This window comes from Pelodiscus sinensis, chromosome 2, assembly GCF_052426305.1.
Source record: "Pelodiscus sinensis isolate ZL-2025 chromosome 2, ASM5242630v1, whole genome shotgun sequence".
In the NCBI taxonomy this organism is placed as follows: Eukaryota; Metazoa; Chordata; order Testudines; family Trionychidae; genus Pelodiscus; species Pelodiscus sinensis.
This window is the reverse complement of record NC_143053.1, coordinates 258,769,469-258,787,500: the sequence shown is the minus strand read 5'-3', so window position 1 is coordinate 258,787,500 and position 18,032 is coordinate 258,769,469. Positions and strand designations below refer to the sequence as shown.

The 18,032-nt window shown below is 64.5% G+C and overlaps 2 long non-coding RNA genes across 2 annotated transcripts; both read right to left on the bottom strand.

The window, feature by feature from the left end:
* Nucleotides 1-6,182: 6,182 nt before the first annotated feature.
* On the bottom strand, nucleotides 6,183-7,460 carry LOC142827413 (uncharacterized). The gene is made up of 2 exons (XR_012902149.2): nucleotides 6,839-7,460; nucleotides 6,183-6,402 (listed from the first exon to the last, which is right to left on the bottom strand). It is a non-coding gene; the product is annotated as an uncharacterized LOC142827413 (long non-coding RNA).
* A 559-nt stretch (nucleotides 7,461-8,019) lies between these two features.
* Nucleotides 8,020-15,864, bottom strand: LOC142827415 (uncharacterized). The gene is made up of 2 exons (XR_012902151.2): nucleotides 15,461-15,864; nucleotides 8,020-8,238 (listed from the first exon to the last, which is right to left on the bottom strand). It is a non-coding gene; the product is annotated as an uncharacterized LOC142827415 (long non-coding RNA).
* Between the last annotated feature and the right edge of the window lie 2,168 nt (nucleotides 15,865-18,032).

The following is an 18,032-nucleotide window of genomic DNA, read 5'->3' as shown; positions in this document are numbered from 1 at the left end:
GGAAACGTTGGCCGAAGGGGACGACTCCGAGGCCTCCGGGCCCCGGCCGATAAGGCTGTGTCCTGTCTCTTCCGCCCCACGGCACGGCCGGGCCCTGGGGAGGCTGAGAGCACGGGCGCCTTGTGTTGTTACACCCCCTCCCAAGGGCTGAGCAGGGACATCAGCGGGCTCCAGACAGGGCCAGGCCAGGAGCCCATCCAGGCTGGTGGCCGACCGGCCAGGTCCTGAGGCTTCAGAGGCAGCAAACTCCCCCCCGGAACCTGTCCCCAGTGAGCAGCTTCTGCCCCCCGGCAGACCCTCGCCCCCAGCCTGTGCTTATTGCAAGACCAGGGAGCGGGGGCAAGGCAGGGGAGGAGCAGGGGGTCCCCGCACTGGGAGTCCAGGGCAGCTTGGCTTCTACCTAGCGCAGGGCTACTCAACACGGGGCCCGTGGGCGGGATCCTTTGCACGTGGCCTCCCCTGGGAACACGCTCTGCACCAGCGAGGGTCCCCCAGGCATGGACAGACGCAAGCGGCCGGGCGGGCAGGCACAGATGGGTGCAGGGCGTCGCCGGTTCTAGCCCCAGGGAGGAGGTGTTGGGAGCGCCGGGGCGTTGTGGGAAGTGCTGGCTGCTTAGCCTAGTGGGCAGAGCCTGAGAGGTGCTGACTGGCTCCCATGGGCCGTGGTCGGGTCCGGCACCACCGCTTAAGCCTTAATCTCTGTATTCATGCCTGTCCGTGTGAAAGAAGCGATTTGCATATATTTGCATGTATATTTGCATGGCCATGCAACCACACTTAAGTGTGCTGAAGTATCACTGTGGCCCCCGGGGCTTCCAAAGGTGAGTAGCCCTGGGCCAGAGACTTTGTCCTGCCTCGTGACCCCCTTGAGGACAGACTTGGCCGCCTTCTGGCCTGGCTGGCCGCCTGGGAACCAGCCCCTCCCCCAGGGGCCAGGACTCAGGCTAGGTCTCAGACCGCTACCCATGGGCAGGTGGGAGCAGCCGGCTACACAGACCTGGAGCCAGCTGTGCTAGGGGTCGGGCGGTGGCTGGGGTCCTCTCTCCGCACTGGGCTGGTCACTGCAGCGGCCGGGTGCTTGGGGTGCCTACAGGGCGCCTACGGGATCTGCCCCCCGCGCCGAGGCCGTAGGGAAGGACGGGGCTGGGAACAGACATCTCCCCCGTCGGGCTCAGCTCACGGCTTTTATTGGGGGCGCGTGAACACGCCCAAGCACAGGGGACGCCGCAGGCCCCATGCCACGGATTTGTCGCCTGGCACGCGGGGAATGAGCCGCCCACAAGCGACACGGCCCAGGCCTGGGCTCCGCTCGGGTGGGGCTGGGCGCGCCCGGCCCTGCAGCCCACAGCAAGGTCTCTCCGGCGTGCAGCCCTGGCGACGTGCTCCGCAGCAGGAGGGAGAAGGGAGGCCAGCGCTGGGTGCAGCCAGAGACAAAGGCCGATGGTGCCGTCCCCTCCCCGGCCGCGGCGTCCGTTCAGCCACTCCTGGTCACCCCTTCCTGATTTTGCGTAAGAGTGAGAGCCGGCCAGGCCTCCAAAATCTGATCTTCGGCTGCCGCGCGGCCCGCCTGACTCGCACGCCCTGAAACACACGCGGAGACGGCGCTGGGGGGGAGCAGCGGCAGGGCCCAGCCCCAGGCGGGCCCTGGGGAGCACCCGCCGGCAGGCCCCGTGTCAGCACCTCCAGGCCACCCCGGTCCGGCACTTCGCAGGTGCCTGGGGGCGGGGTGGACGGGGCAGGAAGAGACAGGCTGGAAGTGGCGTGGGGGTGGAAAGAGGCGCAAGGCCGTGAGCCCTGGGGGGAGGAACCGGGCCTGTCAGTGTCCAGCAGCCTCCACCCAGAATCCCCCTTTGCAATGGTCCCAGCCGAGCCCCCTCCCCCCCACGAGACGGGTCAGGCCCCGGGGGCCGAGCCCACGGAGCTGCTGTGGCCAGGCCCTGTCTGCATTGCAGGGGGTCCAAAGCGGGCCCTGCCCTGCACGGCTCGGCCCTGGGCGTCAGGCCGTGTCTGGGCTCCTGGGACCGAGGAGCCTGGGGGCACCGCAGGACACCCCCAGCCAGGGCTGGGCGAGCGAGACGGCAGCCGGCCCCGTCCCGGCATCCTTCAGGGCGTGACGGGGCATGGCAGCAGCACGGCAGACTGCGGGGACGGAGTGCGAATTACCCCAGTGGGCGGCGGGGTGAGGCGCGCTGCACGCCCAGCAGGGGGCGCTCTGCAGCAGGGACGTCTCTCGCTGCCCCCAGCTGGGACCAGGTGGGCTTCCCCCCTGGGTCTCCCTTTGCCTCCTGCCCCTCCCGCTCGCAGTGGCCTGGCTTGTGCGTCCGGCTCGCGAGGGAGCCCCTTTGGCCAGAGCTGCTGAGGAGCAGGCTGCTGGCCCACCCTCCCCAGCGACAGCGGCCCCCCACAGGGGAGAGGGGCGGGGGGAGGAGGCCGGGTGCAGCCCTGCCCCACACAGAACGCTGGGTAATTCCCACAGCGGGGTCGGCAGGACGGAGGGTCCCTGGCTCCAGTCACAGCACCCTGCCAGGGGGACCCGGTATCCCCTCCCCCGCCAGGATCCCCGGGGAGGGAGCAGGAGGGAAAGGGCGTCCCCGTGGGGCCCCAGGTGTAGGACTCACCCGCACTGGCAGCAGGACGGGCCCAGCCAGGGCAGCCCCAGCCAGCGCCAGAACCAGCAGCAGCACCAGCCACCGACGCCTCATCGTCCTCCCAGGCCGCGTTTCCTCGGGAGACTCTCCCACCTGTGCCCCTGGCAGAGGGGTCTTGGCCTCCAGTGGGGCTGGGGATTGTGCGAGAGACTGGCGGGCGGGCGAGGTTTTAACCAGCCCCCCCCCACAGGGGGAGGGTCCTTGGGGGTTTAGGAACCTCCTGCCTCCCCCAGGGAAACAGGAAAGAGCTTCGTGTGCAATGCACCGAACCGGCCCCTTAACGGCTCCTCCGGTGGGTTTCCTCACCGCAGGGAGGCCAGGAGCAATAGCTGCTTTGCAGCGTCCCCCAGGGACCCTGGGCCCGGCCTGAGCCCCTCCTGGGCTGCTGGGGGTGGGTGTGGGGGGCAGGGTGAGTTCGGACTGGCTCTTCTGTCCCCTTACTCGTATGCGATACTTTGTCGCTCACCCGGACCCCCAGCCAGACCCCCTGCATACAGCCTGTCATCGGCCCTGGGGCTGGAACCCGGAGCAGGGAGCCTGGGGGTGACTGGGAAGGTAGGTGAGGGGTTTTTCCCGCATGGCGTGCACTGCAGCCTGCTCTGCTCAGGCTGAGACACTGCAGAGCCTAAAACAGAGCCCCCTCCTGCATCCCTGTATTGCCACCGCTGGGCGCAGCTCAACCCGGGTAGGGCAGCGGGGACGTTGGCACTGACACTCCTGCAGTGCCGGGGCAGTCCCTGCGTACATGGGGCCTTCCCTGCCGAGAACCCCCCGGCGAGCAGCGAGGGGGGCAAATGACAAGGCACACCGGCCTCTCTTGGCTCCTCCCCTCCCGGGGGGCAGCCCCTCCAGCCACCACCCCCTGTGACCCGTCCCCAGCACTCCCTGCCGAACTCCGATAGGCCCCGTGCCCACTGGGCCAAAGAGCCGCTGCTTTTCCGCCAGCCCCCCCCTTCGCAGATCCTCCCTGCCCCACTTCTAAAAGCGATGGGGCTCCGGCTCTGCCCTCCCCCCTCCCCGATTCCCACACCCCTGCAATGGGCACAGGGAGGGGGTCGGGCAGCCAGGCGCAGCTCACGGCTTTTATTGGGGCGAGGGAAAACATGCAAAGACAAGGGAGCCGCAGGGCTCGTCGCCCGGCAGGCAGGGAGCGAGCCTCCCCCGGCCCCGCCAGCTGGGACGCCTATTCAGCCTTTTGAGCTTCACCCTCTGATGATCCAGATCAACGAGTGCCCGCCGGGTCTCCAGTATCTGGTCCGTGGCCTCTCGGCCGGTGTCGGTTGTGGTCCCTGAAACAAAGACACAGCGCTGGGGCTGGAGCAGCGGGAGGGCCCTGCCACGCCGGCCCCAGCCCCCTCCCTGGCTGCCCGCTCCCGGCTGGCACTGGGGAGACCCCGGTGAGGGTCCCCGCCCAGCCAGGCTGGGAGCCCGGGAGAAGCACCGGGCCTGTCAGTGTCCGGCAGCCCCAGCCAGAATCCCCCTTTGCATTGGTCCCAGGCGGGCCCCGAGGCAGGCCGGGTGCCAATGCGCCGCTGGGACCCAAGGCGGCCGTGGGGGGGTGATGCTCCCTGCACGTCCAATGGGGGCTCCCTGAGCTGGACGTCGCAGGCTCCCCCGGGCTGGGCTGCCAGAGCAACCCCGTCTCCAATACCCCCCCCAGGGATCCCCAGGACGGGGCACCAGGAAAGAGCCCCCCGCTGGGCCAGGCTCAGGGGCAGGACTCACCAGCGGCTGTTGTCGGGCACCATCCGCCTGGGCCAATGCCCCTTCAGGGGCTGCCCCCGCGCCGGGATCCTCCACATCCAGCGGCTGCTGCAGGACGGGCCCAGCCAGGGCAGCCCCGGCCAGCGCCAGAACCAGCAGCAGCACCAGCCCCCGACGCCTCATCGTCCTCCCAGGCCGCGTCTCCTCGGGGGACTCTCCCACCTGCGCCCCTGGCAGAGGGGTCTCGGCCTCCAGTGGGGCTGGGGATTGTGTGAGTGACTGGCGGGCGGGCGAGGTTTTAACCAGCCCCCCCCCCCACAGGGGGAGGGTCCTTGGGGGTTTAGGAACCTCCTGCCTCCCCCAGGGAAACAGGAAAGAGCTTCGTGTGCAATGCACCGAACCGGCCCCTTAACGGCTCCTCCGGTGGGTTTCCTCACTGCAGGGAGGCCAGGAGCAATAGCTGCTTTGCAGCGTCGCCCAGAGACCCTGGGCCCGGCCTGAGTCTTGCCTGGGCTGCTGGGGGTGGGTGTGAGGGGCAGGAGTTAGGACAGGCCGTTCCATTCTGTTACTTGTATGTGACCCCTTGTCTCTCACTCTGAGCGGTTCTCATAAGAACATACTGGGGCAGACCAAAGGTCCATCTAGCCCAGTATCCTGTCTGCCGACAGTGGCCGGCACCAGGTGCCCCAGAGAGGAATGATCAAGGGATTTGTCTCCTGCCATCCCTCTCCAGCCTCTGACAAACAGAGGCCAAGGACACTGTTCCTACCCCCTGGCTAATAGCCTTTTATGGACCTAATCTCCATGAAATTATCTAGCTCTTTTTTAAACTCTGTTATAGTTCTAGCCTTCACATCCTCCTCTGGCAAGGAGTTCCATAGGTTAACTGTGTGCTGTGTGAAGAGGAACTTTCTTTTATTGTTTTTGAACCTGCTGCCCATTAATTTCATTTGGTGTCCTCTAGTTCTTATATTATGGTAACTTTTCTTTATTCACCCTCTCCACACCACTCATGATTTTATAGACCTCTATCATATCCTCCCTTAATCTCCTCTTTTCTAAGCTGAAAAATCCCTGTCTCTTTAGCCTCTCTGGGTAGAGGTGTCTCTTTTTCCTGCCACCTGTGGTGACCCACCCACATTCTGGGACTGTGCTACCTGGAACTCCTTGGTGCAGGGAACTGATCAGCCAGCATGGGCCATCAAACCCACTCTGACAAGCCTCACCTCCCCAGTTCCACCCCAATGAAGGCTGAATGAGGGTTCAAGGAAGGTGCTCTTATGGGTTTTCAAATAAGGACCCAAACCAATAGCTTATGGATTTATTCAGGGGTGTGGGAACCTTTTTGGGGTCGGAGGCCACAGACCTAATGGCCATTGATGGACCTAACCTCCATGAATCTATTTGCTCTTTTTTCAACCCTGTTAAAGTTCTAGCCTTCACCGCATCCTCTGGCAAGGAGTTCCACAGGTTGACTGTGTGCCGAGTGAAGAAAAACTTCCTTTTGTTTGTTTTAAACCTGCTGCCTATTCATTTCATTTGGTGACCCCTAGTTCTTATTTTGTGGGAATAAGTCAATAACTTTTCCTTATTCCCTTTTTCCACACCCCCTGTGACTGGTCCCCAGCACTCCCTGCCGAACTCTGAAAGGCCCTGTGCCCACTGGGCCAAAGAGCCACTGCTTTTCTGCCAGGCCCGCCCCGCGCAGATCCTCCTTGCCCCACTTCTAAAAGCGATGGGGCCCTGGCTCTGCCCTCCCCCCTCTCCGATTCCCACACCCCTGCAATGGACACAGGGAGACGGTGTGTCTGCCCCTCCGGGCAGCCAGGCTCAGCTCACGGCTTTTATTGGGGCGAGGGAAAACATGCAAAGACAAGGGAGCCGCAGGGCTCGTCGCCCGGCACGCAGGGAGCGAGCCTCCCCCGGCCTCCCCAGCTGGGACGCCTGTTCAGCCTTTCGAGCTTTGCCGTCCGATGCCCGCGATCAACGAGTGCCCACCGGGTCTCCAATATCTGATCCGTGGCCTCTTGGCTGGTCTCGGTTGTGGTCCCTGAAACACAGACACAGCGCTGGGACCGGAGCAGCGGGAGGGCCCTGCCACGCCGGCCCCAGCCCCCTCCCTGGCTGCCCGCTCCCGGCTGGCACTGGGGAGACCCCGGGGAGGGTCCCCGCCCAGCCAGGCTGGGAGCCCGGGAGAAGCACCGGGCCTGTCAGTGTCCGGCAGCCCCAGCCCAGAATCCCCCTTTGCATTGGTCCCAGGCGGGTCCCGAGGCAGGCCGGGTGCCAATGCGCCGCTGGGACCCAAGGCGGCCGTGGGGGGGTGACGCTCCCTGCACGGCCAACGGGGGCGCCCTGAGCTGGACGTCGCAGGCTCCCCCGGGCTGGGCTGCCAGAGCAACCCCGTCTCCAATACCCCCCCAGGGATCCCCAGGACGGGGCACCAGGAAAGAGCCCCCCGCTGGGCCGGGCTCAGGGGCAGGACTCACCAGCGGCTGCCGTCGGTCACCATCCGCCTGGGCCAATGCCCCTTCAGGGGCTGCCCCCGCGCCGGGATCCTCCGCGCCCAGCGGCTGCTGCAGGACGGGCCCAGCCAGGGCAGCCCCGGCCAGCGCCAGAACCAGCAGCAGCACCAGCCCCCGACGCCTCATCGTCCTCCCAGGCCGCGTCTCCTCGGGGGACTCTCCCACCTGCGCCCCTGGCAGATGGGTCTCGGCCTCCAGTGGGGCTGGGGATTGTGCGAGCGACTGGCGGGCGGGCGAGGTTTTAACCAGCCCCCCCCTCCACAGGGGGAGGGTCCTTGGGGGTTTAGGAACCTCCTGCCTCCCCCAGGGAAACAGGAAAGAGCTTCGTGTGCAATGCACCGAACCGGCCCCTTAACGGCTCCTCCGGTGGGTTTCCTCACCGCAGGGGAGGCCAGGAGCAATAGCTGCTTTGCAGCGTCGGCCTGAGACCCTGGGCCCGGCCTGAGCCCCCCCTGGGCTGCTGGGGTGGGCGTGGGGGGCGGGGTGAGTTCGGACAGGCTCTTCTGTCCCCTTACTCGTATGCGATACTTTGTCGCTCACCCGGACCCCCAGCCAGACCCCCTGCATACAGCCTGTCATCGGCCCTGGGGCTTGAACCCGGAGCAGGGAGCCGGGGGGTGACTGGGAAGGTAGGTGAGGGGTTTTTCCCGCATGGCGTGCACTGCAGCCTGCTCTGCTCAGGCCGAGACACTGCAGAGCCTAAAACACAGCCCCCTCCTGCATCCCGGTATTGCCACCGCTGGGCGCAGCTCAACCCGGGTAGGGCAGCGGGGACGTTGGCACTGACACTCCTGCAGTGCCGGGGCAGTCCCTGCGTACATGGGGCCTTCCCTGCCGAGAACCCCCCGGTGAGCAGCGAGGGGGGCAAATGACAAGGCACACCGGCCTCTCTTGGCTCCTCCCCTCCCGGGGGGGCAGCCCCTCCAGCTACCACCCCCTCTGACCCGTCCCCAGCACTCCCTGCCGAACTCTGAAAGGCCCCGTGCCCACTGGGCCAAAGAGCCGCTGCTTTTCCGCCAGCCCCGCCCTTCGCAGATCCTCCCTGCCCCACTTCTAAAAGCGATGGGGCCCCGGCTCCCCCCTCCGCCCTCCCCGATTCCCACACCCCTGCAATGGGCACAGGGAGGGGGTCGGGCAGCCAGGCTCAGCTCACGGCTTTTATTGGGGCGAGGGAAAACATGCAAAGACAAGGGAGCCGCAGGGCTCATCGCCCGGCACGCAGGGAGCGAGCCTCCCCCGGCTCCGCCAGCTGGGACGCCTGTTCAGCCTTTCGAGCTTCACCCTCCGATGCCCCAGATCAACGAGTGCCCGCCGGGTCTCCAGTATCTGGTCCGTGGCCTCTCGGCCGGTGTCGGTTGTGGTCCCTGAAACAGACACACAGCGCTGGGGCCGGAGCAGCGGGAGGGCCCTGCCACGCCGGCCCCAGCTCCCTCCCTGGCTGCCCGCTCCCGGCGGGCACTGGGGAGACCCCGGTGAGGGTCCCTGCCCAGCCATGCTGGGAGCCCGGGAGAAGCACCAGGCCTGTCAGTGTCCCGGGCCTGGGGGTGACTGGGAAGGTAGATGAGGGGTTTTTCCCGCATGGCATGCACTGCAGCCTGCTCTGCTCAGGCCGAGACACCGGAGAGCCTAAAACACAGCCCCCTCCTGCATCCCTGTATTGCCACCTGTGACGGCGCGTTGGGGGTTCCCCGTCTCCTGCACCCCGAAATGGCACAAACAGACTGCACCAGCCAGTGGAATTGAGGGTGGTTTATTGCTCCTCCAGCACAGCGCAGCACAGATGTAGTCTGGTCACAGGAACTGGGCTAGGATGCCTCAGGCCCCCTTGAGATGGGGGAGACTGGGCCCCTAAACTCCAGCCCCTTCCCCTAGGCTCTCCTCCATGCCCTCCGACAGCCAGCAACCAACTCACTAACTTCCAGCCCTGCCCCCCAGCCAAGGCAGCATTCCACCTTCCTTTGTTCCTCTCCATGGGGGGTGTCTGGCCACTGGTTTGCATAGTGACTCATCCTGTTTTGCTGGGTCGTGGTCCCCACGACAGCCAGTGGGGGTTCCCCCAGAGCCAGCAGCATAGAAACCAGCCAGGTACCCCCACTACGTCACAGTTCTCCCCCCTCCGAGAGCGAACTGAGCAGGGTCACTCTGCTCGTGACCTAGGGAAGTTCGGGTCCTCTGCGTGGGAACCCGCCCTGGGGACATGGGTGCTCCCCTTGACTCGGGCCGGCCGTGGCGAGGCCCCACATGAATTGGCTTCCCTCTGTCCACTCGCCGCCCCGCTCCAGGGCGACTGGCACAGGCCCGTCCTCGGGGGTCACACCCACCCTTCCACTGGCCTTGATCTCTGGCCAGGGTCTCTCGGGCCGGGGCCATGAGCCCAGTGAGCCTTCTCTGGACAGCCAGGGCGGCTTCCACCCCCGATGCTCCATCCAGGGAGGACTTCCCCTCCCATAACTCTCTCAGCAAGCCCAGAGGGTCTATCTGGGGTAGAGACCCCCAAGCCGCTTTCCTACTGTCTTGGGCCTTCCCGCCCCTCTGGCAGGAGTCACAGGACCGGCAGTACCGCTGCACGGCTGTAAAGATTCCCGGCCAATAGAAGTGCTGGAGCAGCCTCAGCCGGGTGCTCCGGATCCCCCGGTGGCCCCCAACGGGGGAATCGTGGGCCAAATACAGCAGCTTGAGGCGATACTTTCGGGGGACGACCAGCTGCCGCTCTACCCTCCATGCCCTCGCCTTCCTGGGGGGGAGCCACTCACGGAACAGGAGCCCACGCTCCCGCAGGAATCTCTCCTGGCCACCTCTCCCCCGGGGCTGAGCTGCACGGAGGCCAGCCTGGTCCCTCAGCCTCTGCAAGGAGGGGTCTGCCTGCACCTCAGCCTGGAATTCAGCTGCTGAGGCAGGGATCGGGGCCTGTCCCCCACCTCTGCCTAGGTCCGGAGTCCCAGCCTGGCTGGACCCCGTGTCCACTGGGATGGGACCCTGAGGATGCTGCCAGGAGTCCTTCCCTGGACCCACGTTGTCAGCCCCCCGCTGGCTCTGGCTCCAGGTAGTGACTAGAGCCCGCTGGGATTCATGGGGCCACTCCTCTAGGTCATTCCCCATCAGCACCTCGGTGGGCAAGTGCGGGTGCACCCCCACTTCCTTGAGGCCTTCCTTCGCCCCCCATTTCAGATGCACCCGGGCTACAGGCACCTTAAACGGGGACCCGTCTATGCCCTTCAGGGTCAGCTGCGCGTGGGGTAGTATCCGCTCCGGGGCCACTATGTCGGATCGGGCCAGAGTCACCTCCGCCCCCGTGTCCCAGAAGCCCGTCACCTTCCTACCATCCACCTCCAGGGGTATGAGGCACTCGCTCCGCAGGGGCCGTCCTGCCCCCACCCGGTACACGGAGAAATCCGCCTCCTGAGAATCAGACCTCCCAGGGGAGGTGCACTGAGCATCCTTCCCCTCTCTCTGAGCTGAGGTTTGCCTGCCAGCCCCTGCCTCTGGGGCAGCCTGCCCTTCCTCCCGCCCCAGCCAGTTAACCCTGGAAAGTCCCCGGTCCTGGGACCTGGTGCACTGAGCCCTCTTGTGGCCTTTTTGCCCACAGCGATGGCAAGTTAGGCTTTGGGCTGTCTCTGTCCCGGCCCTGGCTGGTTCTCTGGGGCACAGATGACCTGTTCCTTGGTCTCGCCCCGTAGTTGACTCCCTCCGTCGCTCAGCCGAGATCCGGTCTCTGCGCGGTTCCCTCTCTCTCCGGGACTCCCGTTCACACCCGGACCGGCTCTCCGTGAACTCATCCGCCAGTCTCCCGGCCTCCTGGGGGTTCTCTGGTCTCCGGTCCTTGAGCCACAGCCTCAGTTTGGGTGGGCACGCTTCATAGAACTGCTCCATCATGACCAGCTTGAGCAGCTCCTCTGCGGTCTGGGCTCCGACTCCAGACACCCACTTGCGGCAGTATTGCGCCAGGCGGGAGGCCAGGTCCACATAGGTCTCCCGTGGCCCTTTCTGTACCCCCCGGAACTTCTTCCTGTACATCTCGGGGGTCAGCCCGAACTTGTGCAGCAGGGCCTCCTTGACTCGGTTGTAATCCCCTGGCTGTAGGTCCTCCAGCTGACTGAGCACTCCGGCCGCCTCCTGGCTCAGTGCGGGGATGAGCTCCTGCAGCCAGTCAGCTGGGGGAACCCGTTGCAGTCCACAGGCCCTCTCAAAGGTACTGAGGAACCCGTCTATGTCACCCATGTCCTTCAATTGGGCCACCACGGGCCTCTCCAAGCGTCTGGCAGTCCTGGGACCCTGGGGCCCATCCGCACTTGGCGCAGCCGGTGCCCCGCCGGTTCTCCGCTCTGCCATGGCCAGCTCATGCTGCCGCTGCCTCTCTCGATCTTGGCGCTCCCTCTCTCGATCTTGGCGCTCCTTCTCTCGGTCCTGGCGGTCCTTCTCTCGGTCCTCTACTTCCAATTCCCTGATCCGCAGCTGGATCTCCAGGCGCCGCAGCTCCGCTGGGCTGTCCCCTGCCCTAGATGGGCTACGGCTTGCAGGCCTCCCGGGAGACGCTGTCTCATCTCTCCGTTGGGTTCCAGCGCTCCTCCCCCTCTCTGAGCCTGACACACTCTCAGGGGGGGTCTGGCTGCTTCCCCTGGGGACAAGATCCTGGCCCTGTGGCTGGTCATTATCTTCCAGCTGGGCAATCAGCTGGGCCTTGGTTGCTTTCTGCACAGGCAAGCCCCTCTCTCTGCACAGCCCCACCAGCTCTGCCTTCAAGAGTCGGGGTAGGCCATCTGCCCGCTGGGCCCCTCGGTGCAGACTCACCAGTCTAGTGCTGCAGCGCCCCACGATTCCCAGGAACCGCTTCGCTCTGTCTCCAGCACGCCTGGCTCCAGGGCTCTTGCTTCTACTGCGCCTTGTCGCTTGCCGCTGGAAGCTCCATCCACGGGCTGCAGTGCATCCCGCTCCTGACACCAGTGTGACGGCGCGTTGGGGGTTCCCCGTCTCCTGCACCCCGAAATGGCACAAACAGACTGCACCAGCCAGTGGAATTGAGGGTGGTTTATTGCTCCTCCAGCACAGCGCAGCACAGATGTAGTCTGGTCACAGGAACTGGGCTAGGATGCCTCAGGCCCCCTTGAGATGGGGGAGACTGGGCCCCTAAACTCCAGCCCCTTCCCCTAGGCTCTCCTCCATGCCCTCCGACAGCCAGCAACCAACTCACTAACTTCCAGCCCTGCCCCCCAGCCAAGGCAGCATTCCACCTTCCTTTGTTCCTCTCCATGGGGGGTGTCTGGCCACTGGTTTGCATAGTGACTCATCCTGTTTTGCTGGGTCGTGGTCCCCACGACAGCCAGTGGGGGTTCCCCCAGAGCCAGCAGCATAGAAACCAGCCAGGTACCCCCACTACGTCACACCACCGCTGGGCGCAGCTCAACCCGGGTACGGCAGTGGGGACATTGGGACCAAAGTGTGACCATCCCGCTCTGACCTGCCTCAGGGCAGGCGAGTCCCTGGGAGTCCTGGGGCTCCCCACCCCCCCGTGTGCACCACGCCTAGCCCCATGCATGCACACAGGAGGGGCGCGGGAAGAGAGGGCTGCGCTGTGTCGGGTTAATCGCATGAAGATGGCGCCCACGGTCCCATGCAACCCGGCGTCCATTCCCTGCCTGTTCAGGGCTTTGCTGACGTGCGCTGAGCTCCCCGGGCCCCTGGGAATGGCTCTGTGGGCACCCAAACTCAGGAGTCGCTTTTGCAAATCTTGACCCTCCCCAGTGTTAAGCTGAGAGCCGGTGGCTGGGGCCTGTGGCCCCGCAGGCATGGAGACGCTAGAGCAGTGTTTCTTAAACTCTGTTCCGTGGCACGCCGCTGTGCCACGGAGAACAAGAGATTCAAAATGGCCGTCCTTAAAGGGGCAGGTGACTTTTTTTTTTTTTTTTTGCTCAACAAAAAAATCCTTGGCGTTCCCCCTAAAAAAAAAAATGTTTGGTGTTGCTTGATCTTAAAAAGTGAAAGAAGCACTGCGCTAGAGTCAAATATTTCCAGAGCGGCTGGGGATTTGGGTGGTTTCAGTTTCCAGGATCCCCAGCTACGATTTTCTGAGGCTGCCGATCAGCCCCCGCTGCCCGCTGAGCCCTGGGGGAAGCCAGGCCAGCATGGGTCAGTTTGGAGCTCTGCACATGGGCTGAGCCAAAGGGAGTGGGCATGCCGGCCAGTGCTGGGCCCCGGGGGCAACTCAGAGACTTTAATCCAACAGCCCGTCCAGGCGCATGAATGTCTGTGCTGCCTGCTGTGCTTCTGGGCACCGGGGCGGGGGGGGGAGAAATGAGGCCACTGACGCGTCACGTGGTTAAACCCACGGAGGAGGGACATCAAAGAAGCCAGTGACCCATCCATGCTGGTGGCCGATCTGCCGTGGTACCGGGCAGGCCCTGCGGCTTGAGCGGAAGGTGGCCGAGGGCAGTTAGCACTGGGCAGTGGGGGGAGGGATTTCCTCCTGAAAAATGCCCCCCTCATGCCACTGGCTGAGGGGGTCCCTGCTGGATGGGGCGGGGGCGTGTAGCACTGCTGGCCCCACCAGGCCTGGGTCTCCCTCAGAAAATGACATGGGAGCCAGGCAATGTCACCCTTGCTGGGGGTTGTGGGGTGGAGGCCATCTGCCCCCCATCTGCTCCTGCCCCCCCGGGCATCCCCAGGTCCTCCACACCCCCCCGACTGTGAGACCCATCACGCTATCAGATCCCCCCCCGCCCCAAGGCGCGGCTGCTGCCCTGCCTGGGTGAGCCTCTCTCCGGCACTGGGGGCATTTCAGCGCCCAGCCAATAGGAGCCATTGTTCTCCCGCTGTTCCCCTTTGCCTCCTGCTCTCGAGCGCTCAGGCCCGGTGGCTCCTGGAGCTGGGCCCGGCTCGCACCAGCCCCTTAGGCTCAGGGCTGACGGGGCCTCTCCTCCCTGCGCCAGGCAGCAGCAGCTCCTGGCCCTAGCTCTGCGGGCGCCCGTCCCTCCCCAGGCAGCCGGGCGGGGGCGTGAAATAGCAGAGGAGCAGAGAGCAGTGGGGGGCCCTTGGGAAGAGGCAGGGCTGAGGAAGGACCGCAGGGATGGGGCAGGGCTCTGGAGAGAGGGAGGTAGGGGGGAGAAGTGGGGCAGGGTGGGAGGGGGGCCCTGCTCCGCTATTACAAAGTTGGCAGCTGTAGCCGGTGACCGACCCGCCGAGGGTCCTGCTGCCGCCGAGGAAGGACACTCCTGCAGTGCCGGGGCAGTCCCTGCGTACATGGGGCCTTCCCTGCCGAGACCCCCCGGCGAGCAGCGAGGGGGGCAAATGACAAGGCACACCGGCCTCTCTTGGCTCCTCCCCTCCTGGGGGGCAGCCCCTCCAGCCACCCCCCCCTGTGACTGGTCCCCAGCACTCCCTGCCGAACTCTGAAAGGCCCCGTGCCCACTGGGCCAAAGAGCCGCTGCTTTTCCGCCAGCCCCCCCCGTGCAGATCCTCCTGCCCCACTTCTAAAAGCGATGGGGCTCCGGCTCTGCCCTCCCCCCTCCCCAATTCCCACACCCCTGCAATGGGCACAGGGAGGGGGTCGGGCAGCCAGGCTCAGCTCACGGCGTTTATTGGGGCGAGGGAAAACATGCAAAGACAAGGGAGCCGCAGGGCTCGTCCCCGGCACGCAGGGAGCGAGCCTCCCCCGGCCCCGCCAGCTGGGACGCCCGTTCAGCCTTTCGAGCTTCACCCTCCGATGCCCCAGATCAACGAGTGCCCGCCGGGTCTCCAGTATCTGATCCGCAGCCTCACTCGCGCTCCCTGAAACACAGACACAGCGCTGGCGCCGGAACCGGAGCAGCGAGAGGGCCCTGCCACGCCGGCCCCAGCCCCCTCCCTGGCTGCCCGCTCCCGGCGGGCACTCGGGAGACCCCGGTGCGGTCCCCACCCAGCCAGGCAGAGAGCCCAGGAGAAGCATCGGCAGCTAAGCCGAGGGTCCCCTTTTGCATTGGCCCCTTCCCCTCCCCACGGGACGGGTCAGGGGCTGAGCCCAGTGAGCAGCGGGGCCCTCGCTCAGCCCTGGGCCCTGCTCGGCCCCTCTCCAGCGCTGGCTGGCATCTGCATTCCTGGCATTTAGGCATCTGGGGGCAAAACAGGAACCTTCCGGCTGGGACGGGGCAAGAGACGGATTCACCCGGGTGCCGCTCCAGCCCTGCAGGGAGAGCGACGGGGCCATTACCTCCCTACGGCATCGCCCCCTTGGCTGGACAGGGGAAGAGGCGGGCTGCGAGCGAAGGAGGTGGGGGTGATGCTCACTGCACGCCCAGCAGGGGGTGCTCTGGAACCAGAACTTCTCCCCCCCCAGCTTTTCCAGCTGACCCCTTTGCTTTTACCTCCTGCCCCATGGAAGGTTCCGCTCGGCAGGGCCAGTGAGGAATCTCGCCCGGGGCAGGGTCATTTCTGGGGAGGCCGTGGCCCCCCTGGAGGGGTAATTCCCAGAGCAGCCATAGGAGAAGGAGGGTCCCTGGCTCCACACAGAGCATCCTGCCAAGGCACCCGGGTATCTGATCCCATCCCGCCTGGGTACCCAGGAGGGGGCACCAGGAAAGAGCCCCCCGCTGGGCCGGGCTCAGGGGCAGGACTCACCAGCGGCTGCCGTCGGGCACCATCCACCTGGGGCGATGCCCCTTCAGGGGCTGCCCCCGCGCCGGGATCCTCCGCGACCAGCGGCTGCTGCAGGACGGGCCCAGCCAGGGCAGCCCCGGCCAGCGCCAGAACCAGCAGCAGCGCCAGCCCCCGACGCCTCATCGTCCTCCCAGGCCGCGTCTCCTCCGCCACCCGCTCCCCTGGCAGAGGGGCCTCGGCCTTCCGTGAGCAACTGGCAGGTATGAGAGACTTTAACCCGGCTTCCCCTCTCCCACAGGGGGAGAGTCCTTGGGGTTTTAGGAACCTCCTGCCTCCCCCAGGGAAACAGGAAAGAGCTTCGTGTGCAATGCACTGAACCGGCCCCTTAACGGCTCCTCCGGTGGGTTTCCTCACCGCAGGGAGGCCAGGAGCAATAGCTGCTTTGCAGCGTCGGCCTGAGACCCTGGGCCCGGCCTGAGTCTTGCCTGGGCTGCTGGGGGTGGGTGTGAGGGGCAGGAGTTAGGACAGGCTGTTCCATTCTGTTACTTGTATGTGACCCCTTGTCTCTCACTCTGAGCGGTTCTCATAAGAACATACTGAGGCAGACCAAAGGTCCATCTAGCCCAGTATCCTGTCTGTCGACAGTGGCCGGCACCAGGTACCCCAGAGAGGGTGGACCGAAGAAAATGATCAAGCGATTTGTCTCCTGCCATCCATCTCCAGCCTCTGACAAATAGAGGCCAGGGACACTGTTCCTACCCCTTGGCTAATAGCCTTTTATGGACCTAACCTCCATGAATGTATCTAGTTCTTTTTTAAACTCTGTGGGTATGTCTACACTAGAAAGTTAGTTCGAACTAACGGACGTTAGTTCGAACTAACTTTCCTATGCGCTACACTAGCGCTCCGCTAGTTCGAATTTGAATCGAACTAGCGGAGCGCTTAGTTCGAACTAGGTAAACCTCATTTTACGAGGACTAACGCCTAGTTCGAACTAGCTAGTTCGAACTAAGGGCTGTGTAGCCCTTTAGTTCGAACTAGTGGGAGGCTAGCCCTCCCCAGGTTTCCCTGGTGGCCACTCTGGCCAACACCAGGGAAACTCTATGCCCCCCTCCCGGCCCCGGACCCCTTAAAGGGGCACGGGCTGGCTACGGTGCCCGTGCCAGGTGCAAGCCTGCCAGCACCCAGCTAGCAGACCCTGCACCTGGCACGGCACAGAGCCACCCACCCGATGCCCCCCAGCCCACCCCCTCTTGCCGGGACCAGGCTGGCGGCTCCCGGGAGCTTGCCCTGGACCGCAAGAGGCGGGCACCTTCCTGGGCTAGCGCGGACATCGTGGACCTCGTCCACGATCTCCGCACTAGGCACAGGAAAGTGGCCGTCTAGGGCAGGAGAGCTGCCAGCCTGGCCACCCAGGACCAGGTGTGCATGAAAATCAAGGGGGTCCACTGAGACCCCCGACACTGAGCCCTGAGCTTACAATGGCCGTCCTGGGTCAGACCAAAGGTCCATCTAGCCCAGTAGCCTGTCTGCCCACAGCGGCCAACCCTAGGGACCCTGGAGGGGATGGACCGAAGACAATGACCAAGCCATTTGTCTCGTGCCATCCCTCTCCAGCCTTCCACAAACTTTGGGCAGGGACACCACTCCTACCCTCTGGCTAATAGGACTCCATGGACCCAACCTCCATGACTTGATCTCACTTCCCTTTAAACTCTGTTCTAGTTGTAGCCTTCACAGCCTCCTGCAGCAAGGAGTTCCACAGGTTAACTATTTGCTTTGTCAACAACAACAACTTTCTCTTACTAGTTTCAAGCCTGCTACCCATTCCTTTCCTTTGGTGTCCTCTAGTCCTTCTTTATGGGAACTCATGAAGAACTTTTCTGAATGCACCCTCTCCACCCAACCCCTGCTTTTAGAGACCTCTATCCTGTCCCCCCTCCGTCTCCTCTTTTCTAAGCTGAACAGTCCCAGTCTCTGTAGCCTCTCTTCATCTGGGACCTGTTCCCAACCCCTGATCATGTTAGTTGCCCTCCCCTCTCCCAGCCTTTCTCTTCCCCTCCCCCACCTCCTTTTCCCAGTCTCCCCCAGTTTTTTTCAATAAAGACAGAGTCAATGTTGGAAGAAACGTTATCTTTATTTTGTACATCAAGAAGAAGGGGGGCTAGGGAAGGGCAAGTGGAAGGAGGTGAGGGAGGAATGGGGTACGAGCCCCCGATGGGGAGGACTGGGCTGGCTCTGCGGGCTTCTGGGGGTGGAAGCTCTCCTGCAGCCCCCCAATTACTCCCTCTCCCCAGATGGCAGCCTGCGGCAAGTGCAGCCGGGCTGATGGCCGAGTGGTGTGATGTGCCCAGTGTGGGCACTCCGGGCACTCCAAGCCAGAACTTCTTTGCAAGCGGGGCACCCCTTAGAACTGTGTGTCCGGGGTGGGGGTTGGGACCCTTTAAGCGCAGCCCTCGGCTAGCCTGAGACAGTATCTCCATGCTCTAAGTCCTCCTTTTATGCCCTGCCGGCACTGCTTCCGGCCATCCTTAAGCCCTGTTCAGAGTCCACTTAATGTGGACTTACTAGTTCGAACTAGCAAAACGCTAGT